General features: G+C 38.0%; 1 long non-coding RNA gene across 1 annotated transcript in view; it reads left to right on the top strand.

Moving 5' to 3' along the window:
- The window catches only part of LOC107310351, a 48706-nt gene extending 36848 nt beyond the window's left edge, over positions 1-11858 (top strand). Inside the window, exon 5 of the long non-coding RNA XR_001553575.2 lies at positions 11593-11858. This is a non-coding gene — a long non-coding RNA (uncharacterized LOC107310351). The remainder of the gene's footprint in view (positions 1-11592) is intronic.
- Positions 11859-16121: the final 4263 nt, after the last annotated feature.

Below are 16121 nucleotides of genomic sequence, written 5' to 3' on the forward strand. Positions count from 1 at the left end.
ACACTCTACTGCTAATACTGAGAGATGAGTACCTATGTTGAACCAAGAGAAATCAAGAAAGGTCTGCATAAGTAAGTGTGAGAATCAATCATCTTTGTCATTTCTCTTCCTTAGCTCAGAGCAGATATTGACTCCTGACTTCTACTGTGAGCAGAAAACTCCAATCTAAAGTTTATATTCTAGTAGAATGAGCCACAGACACTTAAAATAATAATAATTAAAAAATAAAATTAGTATAGTGTCTTCGTCTTTTTTGCTTTCAAGCCTTTTATGCCTTTTTCTTTTAACACACCCAGAATCTCCTCTTTTCAAATTTTGAGAAATTAGTATACAATGCTACTTAACAAGGAAGGCATGAAGATTTTTTTCTTCTCTCAAAAGGAGCTGGTTTTGAATATAGCACAATAATAATAATGCATCCATCAGCCTGCTGTGTGACTAAAATAACTGCATCCTTATAACTCTTGTCATAGGAACTGACATAGGAACTGAGCAGATAGCTTTCTAAAAAGAGTGAAAGAATGAAAATTCCTTGTTTGTTAGAGAAATTGGAACTATTTAAATCCTTGTATTGATTTATCATAAGCATCATAAGCAGATGAAACTGCTTATAACAGTAATGATCATGGAAAATGAATTCATTGCAAAATTGAATGTGCAGGTCTCCTATTAAAAATAAGTGAGATTAATCATAACAAGGGGCTTGTGTAAATCAGGAACTGGTTGCTCACATATTAACACAGTCTTACTGCGTAAATATGCAAACAGCTACACTGATTAGCAGGAAGTAGGGACCCAGACCCAGAATTTAAATAGAGGGACTGTGGGAGGTTGTGTGTAATCTGAAATGACTTAACATTTTCTGTCATTTAATGAATTCGGATAATTATGGAATTGGGGAAAGTATCTGTCTATTTTGTATGAAAAGACAATTACATCAAGACAAACTTGGAGCCCCATGCTGAGTAATAAACCACCCATACAGTTTCCATTTTTGACTGCTTGCTTTTGGGGGATGTGTGAAATAAGCTGCAGATGACAGCGAACTGCACAGACTTTGGTAGCTTCTTTCCAATGAATACATTTTCCTGGACACTCACTGCTCTGAATTCTTACAGTGTGAAAATAAAAAGAAACAGTTGTGCAGTTTCACTGAGGTTTCGTTTGAAAGAACTGCATGATGGATTCATTACTGAGATGGCAAGTACAGCTCAATTTAGTCAATATGGAATTTTCTTTTTCCATTCTCGAGATATAACAGGATACAACAGGCAGAGAAATAGGCACTTAGTCACTGGTTTTTTACAAATCTTTTTAATTCTCTTATTGCCCAATCTTGCAGTTGTGAACATGCCAAAATTTCTGTTGCCATAATTCCTGTAAGAGCAGGCATGTGAAATATAACGAAACATGGAACTTGTGAAATATAATGAAAATGACCTTTAGCTGCCTTCCACGGGGTTGCCATCTATGAAACTAGAAATCAAGAAAAACAGTAACAAAAATAATGTGAAATTTGTTTAAAGACACTATCTAGTGTCTCCATGTGTTAATGATTGGTCTGATTCACAGCACTATTGCATCATTTTATTTTCCAAAACAGTTACCACAGCACAGAAATTGCCACTAGCAGAATAGGCTTTCCTATATACAACCCTTGCTTTAAGGAACTAAATTCTGAGTACTTTTCTGAATGGTTCTCAGCATTCAAGTCTAAGCTCCCCACAAAACATAGAATGTTTAGAAGCAAGAGGCTTCTGCCTGGATTCGGAGCCTTGGAGTTATCTTTTTAATGACTGAAAATTTCCTCTATACAGTCTGGTCCATGCACCTGTGCCCTAAGAGTGGATAACTGCCTCACCTTTCCCCTTCTGTGAAGGAATGCCATATTTTTCCCCATGGATCTTTTTCTTTATGTTGCTCTATGAGATGTTTACGGATGTCCAGAATGTCCTCTAACCTTATACCTTCCCCCAGGAAAATTTCCCTACCTTTATATTCCAGAGTCATGGTTTTTCATTCACATCTCTCTTCAGTGCTAAGACTACACAGGTTATGTCTTGCAATAGCCTTATTTATGTGAACATACATTTGGATGAACTCCAAGTACTCTTATGCAATAAGACACACTGATGATGAGTAACAGGATGAAAGAGAAATACAAGAACTTACAAAAGGAATGTAAAATTACTATTGAGAAACTTTCTATTGGTCATCCTGGTCATTTTCAAATACAGCAGAAACAGGTCCAAAGCCAACTATATAAAAAATAAAGCTACTTTCTCCAAGTGAAACCAGGGTCCAAAACTGAACACAGTACTCGAGGTGCAGCCCCACCAGAGCTGAATGCAGAGGGATGGTCACGTCCCTGCTCCTACTGGCAACGCTAGTTCTGATACAAGCTGGGATGCCATTTGCCTTCTTGGCCACCTGGAGACACTGCTGGCTCACGTTCAGCCAGCTGTTGACTAGCACTTCCAGATCATTTTCTTCCTTACAGCTTGCCAGCCATACTGCCCCAAGCCTGTAGCACTGCATGGGGTTGTTAAGACCAAAGATCAGTACGCAGCACATGACCTGGTTGAACACCGTAAAATTGGCCTTATCCTATTTCTCAAGAAACAGGGTAAAGAAAACTCACACACAAAAAAGAGCTTTTCTCTGGTTCTCCTTGATGGCCCCCTGTCTTTGCTGTCCTGGGAACTGTCCTTGTGAACTATCTTTGTGTTAGTACACTTCATAGACAATTAAAGCCTGCACATTAAAAACTGTAAAAACACCACTTTTAATATTTATGATAATGACTACTAAACCTTGAAAGACTTTCATCGGGCTTGCAGAAGTATTGATCCATTTTCTAAATCAAAGGCTCTTTTCATCTTCTCCTATACTTTTCAGAGCATTATTTTTCCTGAGAGTAAGTTGTTCTATGTTTGATTTTAAAGACCCATAATGTATGTAAGTGTTCAGATATGTTTTGCACACTCCAAATACATTCTGAAAAAACTTGGCTGCAGCTTTTTCTTCTCAATCTCTTGCCTTCATACATTTTTTATTAGTGTTGTAATCTAAATATAAAATGAGTATACCATTCACCTAGGCTAATCAGATCTGACTACATCTAAATGATATTTGGGATTTTGCCCTGCATGAGGACACTGACTGCCTCCCTGAGGATATAATTTTACTGTTGAGGTTTATGATCAGGAAGACTAATCAGTCTTGTGATGCATTCTTCAGTATTTCATTATTATAAGATTAATTCATTTATTTTTTTCTAACTGATGAAAGAAACTGGAAGTACAGCTCAATGTTTTGTAAACGTGTGATGGATAATTTCAAGTATTTGCTTTTCCTCATTTTACTTCAGGGACTAAAATTGTGTCCTAAGCAAAGACAGAAGAAAAGCATAAGTTATTTTATGAAGTGAATAAACAGTTTTATTGACTGTGTGACGCCAGTGAGGGGAGTGCACAAATCCACAGTAATTCATGATGGTAGCATGGAAAAAAATCACAATACATAATGTGTTGTGGTCACTTGCCTCACTCCTTCCTCAGGTGACCTACACTGAGAAATATCTGAGGAATCAAATTCCTTTCAAGATCCGCACAAATTTGTTCCGCATGGATGTGTGGAAGAACTTCTTTACAGTGAGGGTGACGGAGCACTGCAACAGGCTGCCCAGGGGAGTGGTGGAGTCTCCTCTGGAGATATTCAAGACCCGACTGGACGCCTACCTGTGTGATGTGGTGTAGGGAGCCTGCTTTGGCAGGGGGGTTGGACTCGATGATCTCTAGAGGTCCCTTCCAACCCCTACAATTCTGTGATTCTGTGATTCTGTGATCCTTGAAGTACACACAGCACTCTTAGACAGTTTCTGATAGAGTAAGAAAAACGTCTGTAGTTTGTTTTCATGTTCTGTAGACTCTAGAAAAGGAAAAGAGAATTATACTGTGAGTTGATCTTATTTTTCTTTGTTACTCAAAAGTCAGTGTTGTCGTCATCCATCCTGACCAATGAAAAATATACCTACGCAGAATCTATTGCACAAGGTCCTGTGAGTAAAGGGCCTGAATTAACAGCACACTTTCACATCCTAGGATTTTTATTTATTTTAAGAGCAGAAAGAGTTCGGGGCAGATAATCCTTTAGCTCGCCCTTAATTTTAACCGAAGATCTGTTATCACTGCTTAGCACAGTACATAACTATGCTCTGAAGCCTCGTATTGGACTGGTTCCTAACAGTGATATGGTTTAAATGTTTGAAGCTGAGTCTGTTTACGCACTTCGCAGAATCACAGTTCCTTATCTTTTGGGAAAATAAAATATTACTTCAGTACACCACCTGAAGCATCACTGGCAAAGAAAAATAAGAAATATAGCTTATGTGAAAAGAGCAGTACGTGCTGAGGGAACGATGTGTTCAGAAGGGCTGAAAGATTATTATTAATTCACTCACATTTCCTTTGCAAGTCAGTCTTCACCATGGGAGCATGGCTGTGGACCGCAGAGCAGAAAGACAGTCTCTCATCCAAAAAACTTACTCCAAAAGAATGATAAAAAGTTAGAGATGACAAAAATCCAGACAGTGTTTCAGAGTTGATAAAAGTGAAACCTCTGTCTGCTCAGCAGTTAAGCATCCTGTCCACTTTTCACAGACATCAGCAAGCGCAAGCTTTGAAGAAATATGTGAAAGATAAAAAATAGACTGCTTTTTCAAGTTTTACAAGGGATCCCTTCCCAGTTGTATGGAGCAACTTCACCTAACAAACATTCATTAAAAAACATTAACAACTGTAAAAGCACATTGCAGTCAAATTTTGTTGGATGACCACCAAAGACTGCAGCTCCCTTCCTTGGTTAACATAAAATGTTGGTAGGTAGCGCTACACAAGACTTTAATAAATTCTTTGCAGTCATTTGGGAAACCATCAGAGAGGAAGATATAAATTATAATATCCACTTATTGAATAGTTTTTCTTCTTCTCCAGTATATTTCAATAACTTCCTTAATATTTTCATCATTTGATCATCTTTATGTAAGCTTCTTTTGCTCTGTTGTCTCAAGTGAAAAATCCAAGATTCTACTCTACTGGTAATCACATAAGTGCAACAGCATCACTTTTGTTTTCAGTATTTGTAGGTGTAAGTCAGGATCAGGTTTCTCGTATTAGAATTTACAAAAGTTGTACGTATAACCTGTGCTCTTCACTGTTCAAATAATTTAGCTGGAAAAAGTTTTTGTTGCTGGGCCTGCTCATACAATTTGAAGTCAGAGGTGGAAAGCAAACAGATAGAGTTGATTTCAAGTTTTCAAATGAAATATTTGCCGTGAAAAAAAAAAAATTGCACATTGTTAGTTCCAGGAATAATAAGAACAGCTTACATGAGAATCTTACTCTTAAAAAAACTCCATCTGTTTAAAAAGAGCAGACACACTACTTTGAATTACGTCTGCAGTCATATTATTGACAGCTTGACAGTTATTCTTTGATACATGTAATTTACAAACAGTGCCCACCAGCTCAGTGTTCCATATTGTTGTTTTCATTTTATTTTCTCGCCTTACAGTCTGTACTTAAAAGTTGTGCCAGCAGGAGTGACTTTTGCCAAAGGAATTAACCCTCTCATGCTGTAGTGTAGAAGTCACATGAAGACAAAACTGCTCCATGGTTCTTTTAGCATCCCCCCTTCACGTTTTTTTTTTTTTTTTTTAAGCATTGAATAAGCACAAGTTCTTCTAATGAAAAATGTTGTTGCATAAAAATGTTGACAGAAATGCCGTCCAGCATGTCTCCAGGTCTGACCCTCAGTAAGATGTGAGCAGCTTGCGGTGTTGGGTCCAGCTGCTCTATTTGATACACCGTGATTTGTGTGCATTTAAACATGAAGTTTGAAACTGCCAGAGCTTATTCTGAAATGTTCAGTTGGATTTGGCTCCAATTAGAAAGATGGAGAAAAAAATCAGGAATATCAAGAGCTGGCACAAGAAGAAATGCATATACAAAATTACAAGTATAATTTAAAAGACAGATTTAAGCTCTTTAGAGCAGCAAAGCAGTTTAATCTGTTAGTCTTGATCACATAATGGCAACTAACTCAAAATACTCTCTCACTCCTAAGGATTATAATAAAGGAAGTGATTCCTGGCCAAAGGATCTTAGGGTGGGTGAGATTTTATCACCATTAGTGCACATTATCCTCAGTAAGAACAGCAGAATTTAGCCAGATACAAAGAATCTGTCCAGAAGAATCTATCCAGTGTTTTTTTTTTAGCAAAATGTGGTATTTCTTAAAGAAAAAAATAAATAAACAAAAAGAAAGCTCTACATACCCGGCGGTTTTGGTGATACTGATCCCCATTCTAACCTCAACTTTTAAAGTGCATGGAAAGATGGAACACAGCAGCTGACAGAAAAAAAACTTACAAGCTCAAACAGGAAGCTGAGAGAAGCAAGAAAAGCAAGGCAATTTCTATTGACTGATCACCATAGTGATCAGCATTGTGTGATCAGCAACAGCATTGTGTCCACTTTCCTCACCTTGAAGCTACTGAACCATGATGACATAAAAGAAATCATCAAAGAAGTAGGAAAAGAATGTACAGTGGAAAGTTCCATGAAGTTTTCTCAGTGCAGATAGACTTTTTACAGAGATGTTCAGAAGTGAACATTTCACATGTATTTTGCCATAAGTACATCCCTCAGGAGATTTACATTAGACTCAAGGATGTCTGTGTTGAATGATTGACAGTAAAAAACTACTTAGCAATTTTATGTTTAATCACAGTAAATACTTTCCTAAGTACTTTTTGGGCACCAATGTGCATTTTGTAGTGACTGACTAATGTCTAACCCTCATAATGTATAATGTCAGCAAACCTGTTGTTGTGGAGTAAAGTCTTTGTTGTATCTTACTTTAATCGCTCAGAAAGCTTGTATTGTTTTTCCACAGTCAATTGCTTGGGATCAGAAACTTTCCAGAGGAGAGCCACAAAAATGACCTAAGGGATGGAATACCTCCCCTGTGAGGGCAAACCAAGAGACTTAAGGCTATTCAGCCTGGAGAAGAGAAGGCTCCAGGGAAACCTCATGGTTGCCTTTTGGTATCTAAAGGGGTGCGGATATAGGGAAGGAGATCCTCCTCCTTGTCAGGGTCTGTTGTGATAGGACAAGGGGAATTAGTTTTAAACCAACTGAGAGATTTAGACTGGATATAAGAAAGAAGCTTTCTATAGTAAGGTTGGTAGGGCACTAGAACAGGTTGCCCAGGGAGACAGATGGTGGGTGACCTGTCCCAAGAGACACCCAAGGCCAGACTGGATCAGATTATGAGCAACCTGACAGCTGTAGATGTCCCTGTTCATTACAGACGAGTAGGACTAGATGACCTTTATAAGTCCCTTCCAAATCAGATGATTCTATGACTTGATTGAGTCTATGACTGAGTCCCTCAATCATGCATCACATTCCTACAAGTAAAGAGACTAATTCATGCCTTATAGCCCTAGTTTGTTGTCCATAGGATACCATATTTTATTTATCTAACCATTTCACTGTTTTTCCATGGCAATAGGAAGCAATGTGTTTATGCTAAACCACATAGGCAATACAGTGGCACTTGGCTGGCAGTAAGCTGATGGATTAGCAACTCCTCCTTGTCCAGTGTGGAATGTAAGCCCTCCCTGATTTCTAATTGACAGTTTTCTATTCTTCAGATGACCTTGGTTATTTTCACTCTTTCTGTGTAAACCATCACAATATTTATTATTTTTTTCAGTAATGTTACTTATCTAGAAAAAGCATTGGTTTTAGGCACAGATAAAGCGGACTGCCATTTTCCATCACTTGCAGGGAGTGGTAGAATAGCCCCAACTTTATTTCTTATGTTCTTTTTATAAGGAGTTGGGGTATTGGCAAACATCTGGGCAGAGAAAATCTCTTTGTTTCTTCAATCAGCAAGGACACCCTTACACTCTCCATTATTGCAGCTCATCATACACAGTAGTAGGCATCTACTAATAAACAAGATCAAATTCACTTATTCTTCATTCATTATTACAGGATAACTATATGAAGATACACTCATTCAATACCAATCTTTTAATAACGTATACATAAAATTAGAAGGCGTGTCCATATATGTTCCATATAGAGTGAGGCACACACATACAAAAGATATTCGTAAATATAGATAACTACTTTTAATTGCTACATAAATATGTAAACAATTTCTTATTTAATGTATTTGTTAGATTAAAAAAAAAAAAAAAAAAAAAAAAGATAATCCACACAGCAAGCTCCATAAAGAGGAATCATCACTTTGTTACTTATAAAGTTGTTTTCTAACAAACCCAAGAAAATTTCTCCTTCATTTAAGGTGGTATTTATCATATCTACTGTCAGGTAACTTTTTACTAATTAAGGGAATAACAGGCAGAAAGTTCAAGTCCACCTATACAGGTTGATTGCTACTGCTTGGTAAAAAATCAATCTTTTTAATACACCCAAACACGAGGATAGAGATACTTAGAACTCACAGCATCATAGAATGGTTTGGATTGTAATCAGCCTTTAAGATCCTCTAGTTCTTTCTTTCGGCTATAGTCAGGGACACCTCCCTCCAGGCCTGGTTGCTCACAGCCACATCCAGCCTGACCTTGAGAGCTTCCAGTGAGGGGGCATCCACAGCCTCACTGGGCAACCTGTTCAGTGTCTCACCACCATGACAGTAAAGAATTTCTTCCCAGTATCTAGTCTAAGTCTACCCTTTTCCAGTTTAAAGCCACTTCCCCTTGTCCTGTCCCTACAAGCCCTTCTAAAAAGTCCCTCCCCAGCTTTCCTTCAGGTACTGGAAGGCTCCTATAAGACTCCCCCAGAGTCATCTCTTTTCTAGGCTGAAGATCCCCAGCTCTCTCAGCCTGTCAAGACCATAAGCCAAATTCAGAAGAGGGATAGTATTCTACAACACAATGTAACTGGAAAACTTTTTAAAATCATAATTATTAACTAACATCTGTTTCCAATATGGTACTAGCAGAACATAATCCTTGAATAGAGGGATGTGCAACAATGTCAGGAGTGGTAATTACTTAGTAATATGGTATTAATGAGATCATTGCTGAAACTCTCTGCTGTCTGCACTTTCAAAAGGATGTGGACAGCAGGAACTCAGAAAGAAGATACAAAAATAGCTATTGTTCTGGAAATAATTATTTTGCAGTGAAAGAGAGTGACAAATTCTATTCATTTCATTAATACAGTGAATGGATCATATTCTACCAGTAGCCATGTGGGAAAAAAGATATTTTTGATAACAAATTCATATTTAGCATAGCAGAGGAAGACATGATAAGACCCAAAAGACATATTTAAAACAGTGAATTGAGTTTCCTGGTTCTCCTGTGTATTGGTAGGCAGAAATCAGACCTTTCATAATCTCTATTTCCAGCATATGAGTTCTCAATTCATGACAAGAATTAACATTTATCTGTTACACCTTACTGTAATATTTTGCAGTTCATGCTGCTGAATCTCATGTCTAATTCCCCAGTCCTTGAAGCGATGCAACCCTTTTAATTTGATATCCTGAGTCTTCTCCATTTTCTGTTTCACAATGCTATCAACAAGTTTGAATCTAATTTCCTCTATGTCTTCCTGTGAAAATATTTCTCCAAATACATATTCTTAAAAATCAGCCTTGAGTACCTCCCCCCAGCCTAATCATTTATATTTCAATATTGCCCTAAATTTGTTACCTTGGTCACCTTACATTTGCACTCTTAAACTCCACTTTCTCCAAGCAAGTGATTTTCTTTTCAGCAGCATAATGACTGCATTGTAGAAAGACAGACAGAATATATCCCCTTCATTTCCTTTCTCTAGAACATGAAGTCATGCTATTTAAAGGGGAAAAAAAGTCAGAATCAAGTTAGTTTGGCACATCCTGCTTTGGTAAACCAATATTTTACTTCCCTTTTATCTGCAGCTTTAGTAGTCTTTCCCTTCAAAACCTGTTTTAAAACTACATGTACTATTGAGCCAGACTTAAAATCCACAGTTGCCTGCACTGATTTCCCCTCCTAACATAACTACACACAATGTTCTTGTGTTCAAATCTAGTACAATCGCTAACGTGGTGGGTTTGATTTGAAATAGTTGCTTTTGGACCTATGTTTTAGTGCTGGTTCTAAAAGGAATTGGTCACTGTTGAGTCTGTTGCACCTTGGCAGAAACAACTCAAAAGTTTCTTTTCACTTCTCTTATAGTTATTTCCCACTGCCTCATTCAAATTTACCCTTCAGTTTTCTCCTAAATCTTCAACTTACCAAAAAGCACAGCAAACAATTTTATTTTATTTTGTGCTAATAGTTAAGGTTTGTTTATCTTCTCTACCGTACATCTTTTATCTTCTTCAGCCTCTGTCTTCATTCCTACATATCCTTTGTGTTTATTGCATCAACACAGTGATGAATTGCTGTAGAGGAATCATTATCTTAACTGGTTGTTTGTCAGCTGTTCCTCTGTGGCTGCCTGTGCTCATTCTGTGGTCCAAGGCAAGGCAGCTCACTGCTTTCAGGGAGATACAAACCAATGTGTTTTTTTATAATTCCTGAGCCTCAACTTCTATCTGGACACTTGTAAAGCTGTTGTTATTTATCAAATGGCAAGTATCTACATGCCTAAATTGGTTATATCCAGCATTCCGAAAGCCAAAATCCAGTTAGAGACCTATGTCTGTACATCATTTCACTTAATTCTAACTGATCTTCTAATTGCCAAAGCCAAGGCAACTTTCTCTATCTTCCTTAAATGCAGTCTGCCCTAAATTTGTCAAATTCTATTGTGCTTAGAATTTGTCTCAGAAATTTTTGGTGAAGAAATGAGTGACATAATTCTATATTCAGGATAGCATTGCCTGAAATAATTATACAAAATAAGAATATCTTAATGACACATTTACATCAGTATTTCTTTCTCTCATATAAGCAATGGACCAAATGACATTAAATTAAAGCAATTAAATTTTATTTTCTGTAAGAGTGGGGGAAAAATTCCTTTCACTTTTATTTAAAACTGTGGGAAATATGAAAATAATCCTGGCTGTTGAGGAGTTGGTTGACTTTCCTTCAACTGTTAAAGCTTTCTGATTCCAGTGGTGTCCAGGAAATATCACATTGCATGAAATAAAGAGGTATGTGTCTAATCCATGCCCCAGCTTAGAAACTGCCTCCTGTCAGCAATTAGACTCTTTAGCTGCCTTTGAATGCTTGTTTCTGAGGCCTGTGGAACCTAAAACTTAAAGATTTTGGACAAATATTCCTGTTTACAATGTGATCTATCTCTTCCTTCCATTTAATAGAGGCAGTTTCAGCCTAAGAGCTGATTTTACCTTCTCCACTTCTGTTTGAGTATGGAAGGTGAAATACGTTTTAGGCCATAATGACTAAGCTCAACCTTGATGCTGATTTGTGGGCTTTTTTCATAGCTAAAAGGGCTTTCCAAAAAAATAACAATAATTTTTTAACACTCGACTCTCAGTTATTAACTAATATTCTCCATAGGATTATGGTTTGTTTGTATTTGACAGAACTACCTACCGGAGTGAAACTATGGCCCTTTGGACATCAAAAGTATGATTCAGTTCCATGAGTGGATTTTACTCTCTGGCTTATGTTTTCAAGGTATGCATTTCAACAGTATATAATGTCCTGTAAGCCCTCTGTCAACATCACCAGCACCACACAGGATAGGACATTTTTTATTGGCATGAAAATCCTGGTACCTCTCTTCCTGTGGTTTTGCTTTTTCATACGTATGCATTTAGATTTAAGTTTGAGGAGAAAAAGATATTTATACATCTACATGTATAACATCTACATCACTACTGTTGCAATACGAATAATGTTGTTAATAAATAACAAGAAAATTATCCTTGTTTTCTAATATTTTACCTTCTCTTTATATTAATTCTAACTGACTCAGTATTGATTTTATCTTTCATAAATGATTTTCTATTTTAAAGTCCTTAGTAGTGTAGGACATTATTAAAGAGAAGTAGTTTCTGATCCTCGTCACAATAGGCATGTTGTCAGTATCAGCAGCCTTTCTGGCACTCTCATTTAAGTACTTATGCTGCATTTAACATAGAGTGGTGAGTTTTACACATTTAGAATGTGTAAGAAAAAAAAAGATCACCATAATATGCATGTCATATTAACAGAATATTTGTTTTGGCCATGATACAGTTTCTATAATGTGTTTTTTTTCTTGGGGTTAAACTATTTTTTTACACCACTGATAAAAGTGCTCATTTTAATCAGAATCTGTTCTTGATTTGCTAGGAAAGAGACCCATAGTTACAAAAAATCCCCACTGGCTTAGCTTACCAAGATGATGGAATATAAAAACATTCTCCAATGCATTAGAGAGGTAGTAATACAAAGAATTTTCAAATGTAATTGAGAAGGGAAAAAAATATGTGGTTTAGCACAAAATTGCAGTTCTCTTTCTCTGGTCTTTTTTTTTTCTTTTTTCTTTTTATTTTTTTTTATTTTTAATAGAATCCTCAATTTAGTAATACCTATTTGTATTTTATGAAATAATACAATTTTATTCTATCAGAATGGCTACATTTTCATACATATAAGCTGAGTCACAGGAAACTGCTTCTTTAAGGAAATAATTATTTGAATTTTTTCTAAAATAGCCTAATCCCTCTCTAAAGTGGAGAAACCACAATGGATAAAGTATTGGATAGATAGTCATACTTAAGAACTTGAGATCAATGGCTCAATAACCGTTGCTGAGTGATCTTCCTCAGGAGTCAGCATAGGAACCAGCACCATTTAATATCTTTATTGGTGACACGGACAGTGGGACTGAGCGTACCCTCTGTAAATTTGCAGATGACACCAACCTCTATGGTGTGGTTGACACACTGGAGGGAAGGGATGCCATCCAGAGGGACCTTGACAGCCTTGAGAGGTGGGCCTGTGCAAATTTCATGCAGTTCAACAAGGCCAAGTGTGAGGTCCTGCACCTTGGTGGTGTCAGATGATTAAAGAAAACTCAGCATGACCCAGCAATGTGCACTTGAATCTCAGGAAGTCAGCCATATCCTGGACTCTCTCAAAAGAAGTGTAGCCAGCAAGGCAAGGAAGGGGATTCTCCTCCTCTGCTCTCAAGAGACTTTACCTGCAGAACTGGGTTCAGTTCTGGGACACCCAACAAAAGGACATAGTCCTGTTGGATTGAGACTAGAGAAAGGCCATGAGGATGCTCAGAGGGCTGAAGCACCTCTCCTGGGGAGACAGACAAAGAGTAATGGCTTTATGCTGAAAGAGGTAGATTTAGATCAGACATAAAGAAGAAATTCTTCACTATGAGCTCTGTGAGGCACTGGAAATTGTCCAGAGAAGCTGTCCTATCCTTGGAAGTGTTCAAGGCTGGGCTGGGTGGGGGTCTGGGCAACTTGCTAAGTGGAATGCGTCCCTGCATTCTACATCCTCTGATTACTGACCTTGTATCTACTGACTTTCTTGATAATTTGCTTAAACTTTATTTCTATATGCCCAACAGAATCATTACTAAAAAGCAGTTATGACTAGACTAATTCCTATTTGTGCAAAACTGCTGAGTTGATTGCTAATTCTAATCAAAATTATTTTTTCAACCCTACTGAAGAAAACACAATTGCATGGAAATCACCAAGAGCACAGTTCACCCTCCACAAACTTATAACTGGTGGGAAAATGTAGTTGCAGTTTCATTATTTGCTCTCAGGAGCAAATAATACAGTACAGCAGTTCCCACAAGTATTTCCCCTAGAAATTGAGCTCTTTCATACTTTTTGCTTGTTGAGGCTCAGGTGAACCTTGTGATATCAGATTTATTCCCTTGTCAGATGAAAATTAAGCTTTAACTATTCTTTAAAATCCCTTCCCAATCCTGTGGTTTGTGAAGCACAAAACACCCCACCATGCAAGCTGCGCCTTCATGTACACCTGACCTACTACAGTTTCCTGCCCTGTCTTCAGAGCTCAAAGAGAATGACAAAAGATAAGTTCTGATACAGTCGAGTGGCTACAGAATACTGAAAGCAACATTAAATAAATGAACTATTGTTAGCTATCAGTCTGACTCTCTGCCAAGCAGCTAAATGAATCACTTTGAAAAATTAAACAAAAAGAGTTTAATTTGACATGACTGTTGTTTGACTTTCCACTTTTTTGTTTTAGTGCAGACCCAATGCTGATTCTATGCAGTGCCAGCCAGAGAATAAAGCACCACATATCTGTCCATTGCCAACCCATAACCAATGCATTAAACCCTTTTATTTTTCACTTGCACTGTTTGCTATTAGAAATGCATGATGCAGACTCAGAGATCTACAATAAAGCCCCTGATATTTCACAGATAAAACCTCTCTGTTCTCTTAAAATGTGTAGCTGTTTGCCTTTGCTCTTTATATAGTAAATAAGCCTGGAAGGACAATGAACACAAGTAGCTAAACAATTTCAGTTCATTTAGCAGTTCATATGTGCCCTTAATCTGGTGGAAAAGGCAAAGGGCCAGGTAGGCAGGGCCATTGCAATAAAGTGTTTTATACAGTGAACTTGGCTTGGCTGAATAAAGCATTAATACAGGAATAAATCATCAGTTTGGAAAGTTAGCTGGAGTCCTGTTGCCTGTCCATTTACAGTTTTGCGCTTCTCCTCCTCAACAGGTTTCTTTTCTTTATAATGCTGTTAATAAACACTCTGTGCCAATATTTCCACCCTCTTACGGCATGCAGCCACACTGGCACTAATTTGGTAATACTGGTTTAACCAGGCAAAAGAATTTGCCCTTCACATTCACAGGCCACCTTTCATCCGAGGATATCAAAGAACAAGTCTGACCAAAAACAAGGTCCAAGGTCTGAAAGCTCCCAAACTTTAGGAAAGTATAGAACCAGCCTTTGCAGACAGATATATTTCAGATCCATGTTTAAGGCACTTTTGTCTTGAATCAAGAGATGATCTGATCACAACAGCAGAAAACCTCCTTTGTTTCTTACGTCAGTCAATCAGTTTAGTCAATGTGATCTATATTCTGCAGCATTCATAAGATGAAAATAAGAAAATGTTCATCACTACAGAAATGAGGAAAAAATCATTGTCTCGAGGCCAAGTGGCTTCCATTACAAGTCTCTTCAAAACATGCCCTTACCTGCTTATGGACCCCAGTTCTGCAAGATGCCCTAGCTGGGCAGAGACCCTTTGGTGATGCCATAGCCTGGTTCAGGTTGTGGTGATGGAAATAACAGGTTCTACTCTTCTAATCTCCTCATAGAGGAAGCAGTGAAGCTTCTTGTGACCTTGTTCATGAGCATACGTGAAAAGCACACATCTTCAAGTTACTAGTAATAGCATTTGTTCTTAAAAAGAAAGTAGAGATGAACACAGGCTTGGGATTGGCTTGGTAGAAGTGAATCTGGAACTGAATTAATTGTCTTTAATTTTACTTTTCAATTTCTCATGGTGAGGAGTGGGGGAAAGGATGATTAAATAGAAAATACCCAAGCAGGGAAATTAAAATTCCCCAGCCTTGGCATCTAACATCACACCCCTCTTCCCTTCCTCGCCCCAACAGACATACACAGCTCAGCTGTGGGGCAGATTTCTTTCCTGAAAGCTCTAAGTCTGCTAATGTCGTCCTAAAATATGACCAGAATGCTAATGGGACAGAGTCAGACTCTTGTTTCATGGACCTCCCACTGAGTTCATGCTTCACCCGCCGCACAAAAAGAAATGTTTTGCACTTAGGCTAAAATTAACTCTTCCTGTTCTTTCCTCCAAATGAAGAAATGGGGCACTCTGCATGATATTGCTGTGTGCCTTGGAGTCCAGTTCCCTCAGCTGCTTCCAACACCAGTGGTCGGGCTGTGGGGAGCAGTACTGCGCACCAGCAGCTGCTCTGCTATCAGCATCACCAGATAGGCAGCTCTGCCAGCTGGAATGTCAGCCACAGAGGTTCCTTCTCTCTAGACTGCCATCCACAAGCTGTTGGAAAGCTGCATCAGAGCTGGCTTCTCTGGCACGTGGTTTTACGGATTTCCATCTGAGGGTCTGAGGG

This window comes from Coturnix japonica, chromosome 1 (assembly GCF_001577835.2).
Source record: "Coturnix japonica isolate 7356 chromosome 1, Coturnix japonica 2.1, whole genome shotgun sequence".
In the NCBI taxonomy this organism is placed as follows: domain Eukaryota; kingdom Metazoa; phylum Chordata; class Aves; order Galliformes; family Phasianidae; genus Coturnix; species Coturnix japonica.